This window comes from Leucopleurus acutus (genome assembly GCF_964270905.1).
Source record: "Leucopleurus acutus genome assembly, chromosome: 20".
In the NCBI taxonomy this organism is placed as follows: Eukaryota; Metazoa; Chordata; class Mammalia; order Artiodactyla; family Delphinidae; genus Leucopleurus; species Leucopleurus acutus.
The window spans coordinates 4,737,578-4,752,091 of NC_139162.1; positions in this window are offsets into that span (position 1 = coordinate 4,737,578).

Sequence of the window (14,514 nt, forward strand, 5' to 3'; positions counted from 1 at the left end):
AGTCCATTCTGATTGGTCAGGGGCTGCTATAGAGGTGCTGCATTGGGCTTAAGTCCATTCTGATTGGTCAGAGAGCTGCTGTACAGGTGTTGCATTGGGCTCACCAATACACGCAACAGGCACTTGGGCTTTACCATCCCCCACCCCTACCGTAGAGGAAACTGGGGCACCCAGAGGGGAGGTGACCAGCTCAAGGTCACTCTTTCAGTGAGTGGCAAAGCCAGGAGCTGCCAGACTCCTGGAGACAAGGTGGGACTGTGCAGGGTGTTTGGGGGGGCGTGTTCGGTGCATCCCACACCTCGCCCCACGGTACATACCAACCCTCACCTCTGCACTGAAACTGCCTGGGTTTGAGTCCTGACTCTGCCACTTACAAGCTCTGTCACCATAGGCAAGTAATTTATGCCCTTTGGCTTCAGTTTTCCTATATGTAACAAAACAAAACATAAAGCAGAGCATTACAAGCTCAGTACTATTGACATCCGGAACCAGATCATTCCTGTGGGGTGGACTGTTCTCTGCACTGTACGATGTTAAGCGGCATTCCTGGCCTTGACCCAGGAGATATCAGTAGCGCTCCACACCCACACACAGTCAGGACCATCAAAAATGTCTCCAGACATTGCCTAAGGTCCCCTACGGGACAAAATCATCCCCAGTTGAGAATCCCTACTTTACTAAGGCTGTTCTGAGGGTTAAGGGTTTATAGAGAGGGCCTGACCTATAGTTAGCCACTGTTATCACTTAGCTCATCAGTTAAAATTGGGTTTGCCTGCAAGTAGCATTGACCAAAAATAACAGTGACTTAACCCAGACAGCAGCTTGGTTCATGTTCACATAAAAGGCCAAACGTTAGCAGTTCAGGGCTGTATGGTGGCTCTGCTCCTCTTCTCCATCCCTAACATTCAGTCTTGTCCTCAGGAGCCACAGTGACAGCTGCAGACAGCAGAATGGAAAAAGGGATAAGAGGGAAAGGGAGGGGCAGAGGGCACATGCCTGCCAGCCGTCTCTTAAAATAGATCCCCAGGGGCTTCCCTGGTGGCACAGTGGTTGAGAATCTGCCTGCCGATGCAGGGGACCCGGGTTGGAGCCCTGGTCTGGGAGGATCCCACATGCCACGGAGCAACTAGGCCCGTGAGCCACAACTACTGAGCCTGCGTGTCTGGAGCCTGTGCTCCGCAACAAGAGAGGCCGTGATAGTGAGACGCCCGCGCACCGCAATGAAGAGTGGCCCCCGCTTGCCGCAACTAGAGAAAGCCCTCGCACAGAAACGAAGACCCAACACAGCCAAAAATAAATAAATTAATTAATAAACTCCTACCCCCAACATCTTCTTTAAAAAAAAAAAAGATCCCTAGATGCTGGCAGGTTGACCCTCTACTGACATCCCATTGGCAGAACTTGGTCAAATGACCATACCTAGCTGCAAGAGAGGCTGGGAAATGTAGTCTTTGCTCTGCGTGGCCATGCGCTCAGCTGACATGATATTAGTGTGGAGGAAGAGAGAATTGGCTACACAAGGGCATGGAATCTCCTGAGCCTGCTGCAGTCAGGAAGCTGATTAAGGGCTGTCAGAGCCACCAGGCCATGAGTGTGATATAATCCTTAGAGCATCTGGTACATTACTTTTAATAAACCACTAGACAGGAAATATTAGCACAGCCTACTCATCTTTAAAAACAAATCCTGGGAAATGCTGTGGGACCAGCATCCTTTATAATCAACTCCCTCCCCCTTGCCCACCGCCCCCCCACCACCTGCCCTCCATGCTCTGCGTGAACTTTGGGTAAGAGGAAGGGAACATGGGACACTGGATCAGGAATCTGAGGGACTCCCCTTTTGATTCTGCCACCCAGAGGCTGCATGACATAGATCAAGTCACCAGCAGGGCCAGTACTGGAGTCCCAAACATCAAAATGAGACATATTTGTGAACATGCATTTTGTGAACTTTGTAGCAGCTCTAGCCAATAAAACCTTCTGTGATGATGGAGTGCTCTAGATCTGCACTGTCCAACATGGCAGCCACCAGCCGCTACATGTGTTTCCGAGCACTTGAAACGTGCACCTACAATAGAGAAACTGGACTTTTGGTAGCATTTATTGGAGAGCACAACTCTGGAGCACTTGCTGCATGTGATGGAGCCGTTTATACTGTTTCCTCTCAAGGACTTTCTATCTCCCAGGTCCCTCGTGCTATCATCCTCTTCCCCTTATTGTGAGCCCTTAAAAAAGCCACCCATCGCACCCATTAGCATGGCTATTATTTTTTAAAAGACAAAAAACAGAAAATAATAAGTGTTGGCGAGGATGTGGAGAAACTGGAACCCTTGTGCACTGCTGGGAATCATGGAAAATGTTGCAAATGCTTTGGAAAAACAGTATAAAGGTTTCTCAAAAAAGTAAACACAGAATTACTACATGGAGCTTCCCTGGTGGCGCAGTGGTTGAGAGTCCACCTGCCGATGCAGGGGACGCGGGTTCGTGCCCCGGTCCGGGAAGATCCCACATGCCGCGGAGCAACTGGGCCCGTGAGCCATGGCCGCTGAGCCTGCGCGTCCGGAGCCTGTGCTCTGCAACGGGAGAGGCCACAACAGTGAGAGGCCCACGTACCGCAAAAAAAAAAAAAAAAAAAAAAAAAGAATTACTACATGATCCAGCAATGCCACTTCTGGGTATGTATCCAAAAGTACTGAACATGAACTGATATTTACACACCCCTGTGCACAGCAACGTTATTCACAACAGCCAGAAGAACCCAAGAGTCCACCAACGGATGAATGAATAAGCAAAATGTGGCCTATATGTACATACAATGGAATGTTATACAGCCTTTAAAAAGAAGGAAGTTCTGACACAGGCTACAGCATGGGTGAACCTTGAAGACATCATGCTAAGTGAAATAAGCCAGACACAGAAGACAAACACTACATGATTCCACTCATATGAGGTACTTAAAGTAGTCAAATTCATAGAGATATATCATTTCATAGCGACGAGAGTTTCAGTTTTGCGAGTGAAAAAAAAGTCTGCAGATGGTTGGTGGGGATGGTTGCACAACAACGCGAATGCACTTGATGCTATAGAACTGGACACTTAAAAATGACAAAAATGGTCAATTTTAGGATATGCATATTTTTATCTATATAATTTATATTTTTATTTATATAAATTAAAAAAAAACACCCCAAAGAACTCAAACTCATCTGTACTACGAAAAAATGTCTGGTAACAGACTGCGAGACTCTGTGTGGGTCCGAGGAGGTCAGAGTCTCCAGCATTAATGGTGGAAGTCGAGGTGGCTGAGGAAGATTTAGGGTGCTCCCCTGAAGCCCTTTGCCAGAAGAGCAGTCCCGCAGGATGATGTAATCAACCACGTTGAGCCCAGAGGGCTAAAAACAGATGAACCATTTCCAGAACAGGGACCTTTTCTGTCTCCTTCTTGGTGCTAACGAGACTATAATATGGGTCTTAATGTTAAAAGAAAATGTTAGAATAAAAGATCACCCAGTCCCCAGGGTGATCTTGCCTGGGAATTATGCTGACCTGGAGGTATGGCTGGTTCAGAGGCCACAAACGTGGGCCAAGTTTGAATCTGACATGCAGACAGTTTTATTTGGGATGTCGGGTATTTGCATTTTCTTTTAAAGTAGCTGTCAGCATTTAAGAATTGTGAAGTTCTATATTAAAATCTCTGCTCCGGCTTGTCTTGAACAAACAGGGAAACCTGGCTGCGAGGAGCCCACTCTCCCATGTGGCAGCAGGCAGCTTTTTCTAAGTTGCAGTGACCCCTTCGAATGGGACTCACCCTCCGCAGTTCACCACAATCCCCACCACTCCCTATTGTCTCCCCTCCCAGCCTGTCTGTGTTTGTGACCAGCTCCTTCCCCACCGGTAAGGTTTTGCCATCTGCATGAACTGGAACAGGAATTACAGACTCTAAGAATGTCTTATATACACAGGAAATTTACAGATAATCTACGTTAAGTTTGTTTCATAGAAGGGGAAGCCCAAAGAAGATAACTTGCCCAGGATTTTAGAATCATCAATGAGCTGCATGGAAATGAGAACTCAGGTCCCCAAGACCCCATTCCTAATCTCTAGCCATTCTCATGGCCTTAAAAGACATGCATGTGCACCCACGCATGCACACATGCACACGGCCACTACCTTTGGCAACAAAAATAATACAGCGGTGAATGTTTACTGATGGCTTCCTATGAACCCAGGAGCCACCGGGCAGGCCTCCCTGCACAGTGCTGCTATGCTGTAGACACTACCCTTATCCCGTTGAGATGACAAGGGGATAGAGCCCTAGTTGGCGAAGTGAAGCATACTCGCCGAGCAATGCTGCTTGGAGGAGGGTGAGCTGGGGTTTCTGCATGGGTCTGTCCAGTTACCCGAGGCTTAACCAGAATTGCAAATTCTACCCCATTAAATGCAACAGTTACCATCTCACCCTCTAAAAATTACATCGACCCCAGGCGTTTAATAACTTTGAGCTGGGGAGACAATGGGACTTGATGATATTGAGCTCAAATGGAACATCTGGCTTCTCCACATACACAAGGATCAGAATGAGGCTGTGGGAACCCATTCAATGGCCTCATTATAGTGTTGTCACCATCAACTGATTCCATAACTAAGAGTCCATGTTCTACCCAAAGCAACAGTGAGTCTTCCGTGTAATTTCTGATTGCCTAAGTGTCCCCAGCGACACCATGGGACTTATTTTTATTCCTAAATACGTTTGCAAATGGTTGTTTCTCAGCCTCAAATCAATATATCAAGAATAGGAAAAGCCAGAGTCACAGAAGCCTCAATGAATGCTTTCTGCAGCAATGCATACATCTTGGTATTGAACCAGCCGCGGAGGAACAGTGGACGTAAAAGTCATAGAAACTTTGAATTTGGGTTTCAATTCCTGCTCTGGTCTTTTGAAGCTGTGTGACCCTGGGCCAGGTACTCGACCTCTCTGGCCCTTGGCATCCTTATCCATGAGAGTGGAGTGATACACCCGTATCAGAGACCTCCCAGATCACCTAAGACTGAACTACATAGTGCAAGTTAGTAAATTATAAGGCTTCATGCAGGTGTCGGCTACTGTTCATGTTTGTCGAGCGTGAAAAATATTCTGGCAGTATCTGACAGTTTGGACCTCCTGCTTTTTAATCTAGGTTTACTCTGTCTCAAGTTCAAATGCTTTTCCTTAAATAATTAATTTCTCTGCATACTTTAATCTTCAAACCTGTCGACACCTGCAGTCAGTGTAAGACGGTACAACCGAAAGCAACTAAATTCCTACCACAGCGAAATGAAATCCTACCCTCGCCGCCTGGAGAACAGAACCTGATGGTATCAAAGTGATTGCTGGCCCTCTGGAAAGAGTTCCAAGTGACAGAGAGGACAGGCTGGCCACCGGGGTTCAAGACTTAAGGCAGTGCCTCTCCTCTGCCCTTCAGCCTCCTCGGCACCCCTGGGCTGTTGGAGCCTGGACTCTGAACGCACTTGAGCCAGGTCTGGGAGAGAAATGATCAGGTCCTCTGCACTTATCAGCCAGCTGTCATCCTCACCTTTGCCCATTAAAAAAATGAATTTACCTTTTAAATCACAAAAAAATACATTTGCAAATTAATTTGCTATATTATGTTTGCAAGGACAGAGCAGTACAGGAGGATGTTTAAGGGCATGGACTCAGATGTCAGGTCCTCCACCCCCTCATTGCTGTGTGACCTCAGACAAGTTGCTTAACCTCTCTGAGCTTCTGTTTTCATATCTGTAAAAAGACAATATGAAAAGCCTTCATCTGAAAGTTGCTGTTGGGGTGGTGGCTAACTGAGGCCACGAAGAAGAGCGTGCAGCAAGCCCTCAAGCATATAATACGAAATGCGTCGAAAAGGGTCCGGAAATAGGCACAACAAGATAAAACCAGTGATTCTTTGTTAAGAGGAGAATGTGCATCTGCCTTCTTTGTACATAGTCATAAATTTTGTATGAATATATGAAAACAACACATGCTCATTCTAGAAAATGTGGAAAATTATTTGGAATAAAATAAATCTTGTTTTCTGCAACCCCAGCACCACATCCCTTAGGGACAGATGGTCGGTCTTTAATAAATATTCTTATTGTTAGCCAGGTAAACCTCACATGGAATGCAGAAAAAGGACCAAAATGTGTCCTTTCCTTTGGATTCTGGTCATAGCTCCCAAGCAGAGCTTGGGAGTCCCCAGACGCTCAGGGGTCAGCAAAGTGTCTCCAACTCCACTTAATTCCTCTATTTATCCACCCATCCAATGCTACTCATCTGTAAAATGGGGCTATCAATAGGACAATAGCACCGACCTCAAAGGTAGGATGGTTGTAGGATTAAATAAGACAATGCATGTAAAGCACTTACCATAGTATCCAGGATTAAGTAAGCAGTCTAGGTTCGGGATTATTCTTAGTGATATTATTACTAATAACTATGTCCATTCCATGCCAGCTGTTACGCCAGGAGCAAAACTGACAGACTTCCAGCTCTGGCCCAACTTTACCCTCTGCAACAGTGTAAGATGTGATCCCATCTCATCAGACCCAGGCCGGCCCTGCTCCTGAGACACAGTGCTGCCAGGGGATCCGTCTTCCACCATGGCTGGATGAGGGGACCATCACGCCACCTCCCCACCACTGTCTGCTCCTCCAGACTTGCTCTAAATGCACAACTGATAATCTGTCTGTCCTTCCTATTTATTTAGTTAGAGAGGGTATTGGGTGCAAAAGCAGTCAAAGAAACGTTTCTTTTTAGGATAACAAATGTTTTTGTGTCCCAGCAGAGAAAGAACAAAGCTTCTGCGTTTAAAAAAAAATCAAGGTCAATGATTTCATTGCTTTTAGCTTCTCAACCTTGCCCGATTGAGGGCTTGCTCTAGAATACTGAGGATCCACGGATAGCACACTTTTCTGTGACCTTCTCGCTCCCCTCTAAGGAAAATAACTGCCCTAGATTTTCAAAGTCTTCAGGAAGGTGGAATACATCTGGAGCAATCAGCTCTTAAAAGGTGTGAGAGCAAATTATAAGATATTTTTCCAGCAATAAAACTGGCTTTAGGCTCCTGATAAAACACACACACACACACACACACACACACACACACACACACACACACACACACACAAACACTAACATGAGATGCTGTTGTCAGGACATTAGAAACAGTTAAGACCCAGTTATTTTTTTTAAGGGTTCTCTGTAATTCTATAATGTGCCTTTTTTTTGTATAATTGTACAACCTTTGCTTGGTTATCTTTTATAAAAAGTTGTTAGTAATAATACCACTAAGAATAATCCCGAACCTAGACTGCTTACTTTATGCTGGATACTATGGTAAGTGCTTTACATGCATTGTCTTGTTTAATCCTACAACCATCCTACCTCTGAGGTAGGTGCTATTGTCCTATTGATAGCCCCATTTTACAGATGAGGAAACTGAGTTTCAGAGAATCAAAGTAATTTGCCCAAGCTAGAAATTGAAAGAACTGAGATTTGAAGCCAGATGATCTGACTCCAGAGCCTGCAAGCTTGATCTCCACATGATACTTGAAATTTGTACAGAAAGAAAAACACCTATTCGTGACAACAAAATAGAAATCATGTCTAAACCTTCCATTCGGAGATAACCACTTAGCACCTTGGTAGATAGCCTTCGATTTTATTTTTCCTTTGCCTCTTTCACTTACCAAGTGTACAATGAATATTCTCTTATGTCAATAGGCATATTTTCCACCCTCATGATCAGAAAACCAAGAGAAAGGAGATACCATGACTGGATAAAAATCCCAAGGACAAAAGTCAGAACTGGGAACAAAGATTAAACCTGAAGGCCTGCTCTTCCCTTGGCTCTGACAAAGCCTCATGGTTTATGATGATACATGGGAGGTTACAACTCATCAAATGACCAAAAAGGAAAGAAATTTAAAGAAGCAGTAGCAGCTTTAACACGACCACAGAGTCTTTGATGCCCCTCCCATTGAGGGGCAGGGCTGTGACCCCTCCTTTGAGTATAGGCAGGCTTGTGACGGCTTTGACCAATAGAGGACAGCAGAAGTGACACCATGTGACTTTTTAGGTTGAGTCATAAAAGACCATGTAGCTCCCCTTTGGCCCACAGGAGCACTGAGCTGCCATGATAGAGGTCCAACCACCTGCTGAGGCCACCGTGCTGGAGAGGCCACCAGGAGATGCTCCGGCCAACGGTCCCAACTGAGCCCAGCTTCCGGCCACCCCTGCCAAGATGCCAGCCCCAGATGCTGAAGCCACACCGGCTGCCGAGTCTCCCGGCCGACATCACAGAGGAGACACTAGCCTATTTTTACTGCAACCAAATTCCTGACCCGCAGAATCCACGATTCTTTTTTATGCATAATAAAGTACTCGTTATTTTACGACACTAAGTTCACGATGGTTTGTTTTACAGCAATAGATTCCTGGAACAAGATTTGGTATCTGGAAACACAGACTGACTTAAACAAACGGAGCCAAACTCTGTGCTACTCCACGTGCATCTAGGCACCACGAGACCAAAAATCCTCTAAAAGGTCCCGACAGCCCCCTGGGCCTGCCCTGCCTGGGCCTCTAGCAGGCATCAAAATATAACTTTCAAAAAGTTTTAAAAAAAAATGCCTCTTGTAGGATGAACACGTGCGGAAAATCTATTTTGCTCACGAACGAGGGGGCCGATGGGATGGCAAAGCTGGTCCAAGAAGCACACGAGCACCTAGTGTTTATAGGCACCTGACAGTGTCGGGAGGAGATTGCTGAGCGAGATTCAAAACCAGTGAGAACTTCTGCAGGGCAAGGCAACCATATCCCTGGGGGTTTCTTTGCTAACAGAGAGAGATCATATTCATCTCTACCAGACACAAATTTGCCACTTAGCATGTTCACTTCAGAATCTGGACCCTAATGAATAGTAATAAGTGAGTCGAACAAAGGCACGGTTCCTTGGAGAATTAAATATAAATTACTCCCCGGCTGGCCTGTTAGTTGAGGCTGCAATGTGACATTGAAAGGACGGAGAGGCATCCATCTGCCTTATTCTCAAGTTTTTCGTCACCTTCCTGCTTAGTCCTGGTGGCACCTTGCCACGTTGACCTCACACCACCAGCTGCCCTTGGGACTTTGGGACCCCCTCCTTTACAACTCTCCTGTCCTCCTGAACTTGGACATGAGTTTTTGCCTCTGCTTGGCCACTGTCCTCCTGGAGACCCAGCCCTTCTCCTAGGCCCCTGGTCCCTCCCCAGCGCCCCTTCCCCCTCCTCCCTTGCCCCTATTAGGGCCCCTCTGGCCAAGACCCCTGGACCCTCAAGCTTCTCAGAGACCGACTAAAAGATGCACGATTCTAAAAACAAAGCTTCCAAATCATGAGAAAAAATACAAGTGCTATTAATATAGATTTTGATGGTTAACCTATGTATCTGTTCACTGGCCAATGACATCCAAAGTATTTCATTACATCCGAACCAATCTGTCGCTTTCTTGTCTCATTTTGAAAAGGCTTATCTGAAACAGGAACAGAGCACGCTGAGGAGTTGGACCGATCCTGAATTCAGCCAGCTCCTTGCAGCCAAAAGGCTGCAAAAGCACGATACTCAAGAAACACGGCCCCACATCTTTGATGAGGGGTCGGGACACATTTCAGAAGCTGGATGTTCCGTGAGGAGAGACCTCCAAAGGTAAGAACACCTGGCTGTGGGCCTGCTTCTCTCCCTCCCTGTGCCCACCTGGAGGCTCCCAACTGCCAACAGGGGTGTCCTGGGCTCCAGAGTTCACATCTCCTGCCATTGGGCATTTTCGCCCCCTGCAGAGACTCCGCCCCTGCAGAGACTCCGCCCCTGCAGAGACTCCGCCCCTGCAGAGACTCCGCCCCTGCAGAATGACACTGGAGAGAACCGTCCACCACCACGGGCCCTGCTGAAACTCCAGCCCATCCCCCGCGGCGGTGCTGCCTCGCTGTCCTGCCAGGGATCCTGCCAAGCCCAGTGGGTACCAGGCTGAGCTACCCAACAACGGAGGGTGGAGAGCCGGCCTGTCGAAAAGGGGGACCCTGGGGAGCAAGAAGTCGGGGGGATCACAGGCGACAGCCAGCCAGCCCCTGGTCTAGGAGAGGCACTTCTCACATCGGATTGGTCAGGTTGCTGGTCAGCAGATCCCCGGGGGGAAAACGCTTGGCCCCAAACTCACCTGGAACAGCATCCTTCTCCTTGAGGGCCTTGGAGCACGCGTCTTCAGGGGCAGCCATGCAAGTTCAAATGCTTCCTGGGGGTGGGGGACGGGAGTTAGAGAGGTAGCGGGTACAGGCGAGGCCCTCTAAGACCCTCTTTCACCCCTTTACAGGAACTAATCTGCAGCCTGACGAGGTGTGGTGACCCCCGTGGCGGCTTAGTTCGCCGGACCAGATGGACTCAGCCAGGCTGTCGTTCAGAATACCTGGGAAACTCTGAAAGGCCCTCTGTCCCACCTGAGGCCCTCGGGGGGCTCCTCAAGGCTCTCTGGGGGGTTCTCTTGGCACGAGGAGAATCCTGCCAGGCCCCCCGTGACCAGGCAGGGGGTTCGCGGTTCCAGGACACACCCGGATCAGCCCGTTTCCGCTCCCTTCAAGCCCGGATCCCCACTCACTTCCTGCCTCTCATCTGGGACCTGGCCTGGGGGGAAAGCCTTTCCCTCAAGTGGTCTCCAGGCCTCCCAGGACCTGGGGCTGCTCCGGCCTCCCTCTCGCCTCCTGGGACGCAGAGGAAATTCCACACAGCATCCCTTCCGGGTCACCCATCATTTGCCTCCCTCCTCCCCGCCCCGCCCCCTCAGCCGCACCTCGCCGAGGGTGATTCCGCTTCCGGAAGGGGGTCTGAGGAGACTCACGCCTGAGCTTGCAGCCCGGAGGTCTCCTCTGGGCTCTGAACGCAATTGCCCAAACACTTGCACCTGGGCGCCCTTAACCTAACGAGCTCCACCAGGCTGACATCTTTTCTCCCTAAACCTCTTCTCCTCCGTTGCTTCCTAGGTGGGTTACTGGCTCCCCCATCCACTCTGCCACACAGACTGGAGATCTTGGGGTCACGTAGCCTCCTCCACCCTCCGTCCGCCGGTCCCCACGAGCATCCTGCCGACACTCGTCCTGAATCTCGTCTGCATCCCTCCTGCTGCCTCTGCCTCTTCTGCTCCCTGCTGTCTGCCTCACACCCTCTTTTCATGGTGTCCTAACTGGGGTCCCTGTCTTGTCTTTTCATCTGGTCTTTGCATCCCCCCCCTAGACATATCTTCCCTAAGGTAGGTCAGATCTGGTCATATTCTTCCTGAGTTCTTTTGACGACTCTGTAATGCCTTTCAAATTAAGATCCAAGGGCTTTCCTAGCAGTGGTTGAGACTCCGCCTACCGATGCAGGGGACACGGGTTCGTGCCCCGGTCCGGGAGGATCCCACATGCGGAGCAGCTGGGCCCGTGAGCCATGGCCCCTGAGCCTGCGCATCCGAAGCCTGTGCTCCACAACGGGAGAGGCCACAACAGTGGGAGGCCCGCGTACCGCAAAAAAAAAAAAAAAACAAAAAAAAACCAAGGGTTCAATCCAACATTCAAAGCCATGTTCTCTCTGACTCCTATTTCCCTTTCTGACCTAATCTCTGACTGTCCTCCCAAGCTGGCCACAAATCTCACTTCCCAGACATGCCTCACTCTGCACACTTTCTCTCACTCCTGTACTCCCCTTAGCCCCAAAGGCCTTTGTCAGTGTCACTGCTCAGACTCCTACTCATACCTCCACACCCAGCTCAAATGGCCCTTCCTGTAAAAACCTTCCTTGGATTCTCCCAGTTAGAATCAATCTCAGATTTCCCTGTCCTCCCGAAACTCAGTGTTTTGTCCCATTAACGTTTCTCTAAATCTTGGCTGCAGGCAGTTGTGAGTCCATCTCCCCAACATGCAGCCCTAAAGTCCAGGGCTGGGTCTTACTCACCCCTGATCACCCCTCAGGCTCCACCCTTAAGCTCTGTCTGCGGCAGAACCCGGCAGGGAGTGTAACTCCAGCGGGAACCAAGCACTTTCAACATGATCTGCGTGGACCCCTTTGTAACAGGCCCCATAAACTAGCCAACTGTCTTGAACATTAAAAAATAAAATTAATAGAATAATAATAACTTTATGATCGTTACCAATATCTGTTGTATTAAGTCATTATGATCATACGTAGGTTTCAAAATGATACATGCGTGTTCAAAATAGGTTAAATGGAAAGTAAAATTCAGGATCTTCGTAACCGTAAGGTTACCGATGGCAGCTTAATCTGTACCTGGTCTCACCTCGCATTTCTTACTCAACCTTCAACCCTTCTCCCAGCCTCTGTTACCTCCTGAGGCAGGGACACAGCCCCAGAAATTTGGTCTTGGAATTTGAAGGGTTGGTGCAATGTAACAGAGAGTTAGCAGTAGACAGACCCGGTTTTGAATCCTGGATGCCTGTGGACAAATTCCTTAACTTCTCCAAGCCTCGGTGTCTCCATCTCTAAACTGAGAGAATAATTGAATCTACCACCAATCATCAGGCTGTTGTAAGGGTTAAAATGTTTATTTCGTTCAGCGCGTGGTACACAGAACGAGCTCAGCGATACACAGTAGTGATCGAAGTGAACAAAGACCCAACGCAGGCAAAAAAAAAAAAAAAAGAGTAAAGAAATATAGTCCACCAATCTAATTGAGAGAATCTAATCTAATTGGGAGAATCATATGTGACCCCTAACTGGATGTTGGTCTGAAAAACAACTACACAAGACATTTTGGAGACACGGAAATTTGATTATAGACTATTAGATGATGTTAGGGAATTTTTATTAATTATTGTTCATCGAGTTTGGTGTGATAATGGTTTTCTGGTTATGTAGAAATTATTTTTCCAGATGTCCATGCTGAAGAATTCAGTGCCTGTACAGTGCCTGTAGTTTACCTTGAAATATCTCAGAAAAAAATATACATATAGTCATATATAAAGTCAATATGACAAAATGCTAGCAGTTATGAGCCTAGGCAGGGAATGCTCATTGTACTAGCCTTGCAATTTTTCTGCTTGCTTGAAAAATGTCATAATAAAAAGCTACAGGCACCTGGAGGGTGGCGGGAGCTGAGCCCCTAGCATGTGTTCCACTCTGTAATCCCCCAACCAGAATATAAAACATCTGATCTCCTTGGAGGGCGATTCCTCCTCCAATAGAAAGGACTCAGCTGCCTGGCATTCAGAAGCAGTGGCACATGCCTCCTTTGAAGCAGAGACTTGTCCCTGACAATCCAAAACTTCTGCAAACTGCCTGAGGACAGCCTCGCTTTTGGGAAGTGCTTGCATATTTCACTGGGGATAATTACATCTTGAGCAATATATATATATATATATATATATTTTTTTTTTTTTTTTTGTGTGTGGTACACGGGCCTCTCACTGTTGCGGCCTCTCCCGTTGTGGAGCACAGGCTCCGGATGCACAGGCTCAGCGGCTATGGCTCATGGGCCCAGCCTCTCCGCGGCATGGGGGATCTTCCCGGACCAGGGCATGAACCCATATCCCCGGCATCGGCAGGTGGACTCTCAACCACTGCGCCACCAGGGAAGCCCGTTGAGCAATATTTTTAAACAGAAAGCTGAAGCAGCTGTCATTGGTCCAGCCATCTCTCTCCTTCCTTCCAGAAAAGGAAGGTAGAAGGGAGGTGGGAGGTGAGAGGGCAAACCTCCACTGCTGAGTTTTCTCTAGGATGTCAGAATTCCAGGAGGATGCGAGGGAGGGAAGGCAGGCGTGGTCCATGTAGAGACAGAGCTGGGCGTAACTGCAGGATTCACGGGTGACTGACAAAAAAATAGAGGTTCCGGGGCTGGAGTAGCTCTGAAAGCCTAGCCGCTTCCAAGACATTCACTGTGACAATCTCGTTCTAACTGGGGAGCCCAAGACTGAATCCAGCCCACTGACATGGCTTATTTGGTCCTCCACGTCAGTGGTAGTTTAAAAAAACCAACCCACTTTCAAAGATTAAACACAACATACCTACTAAGGTACACACATCACTTGCACGGATTTAAAACACTGTGTACTCAGCCTCCAGAACCCTCTATGCCCCCCCAAAGGCAATCGCTCTCCAGGCTTTTATCACCATGGATTCGTGCTGCCTGTTTTTGAATGTTCTATCGATGGAGTCACGCTGTAGCTGCTCTTTGATGTCCGGCTCCATGCATTTACCATGATGGCTATGAGATGCTTCTGTGTTGTCGCACGTGGTTGTAGCGTGTGCATCCTCGTTGCCGTATGGTATTCCGCCGTGAGGACACACGTGATTTACTTACCCGCTCTCCTGTTAGTGGGTGTTCCAGTTTTCCACCGTTACGACAGCGCGGTGACAGGCCTCCTGACCCGTGCCTCTGGCGAGCATCTGTGTGCGTTTCTCGTGGGTGTACACCTAGGAGAGGAATTGCTAGGTCAGCAGATGTGCCCGTGTTCAGCTCCAC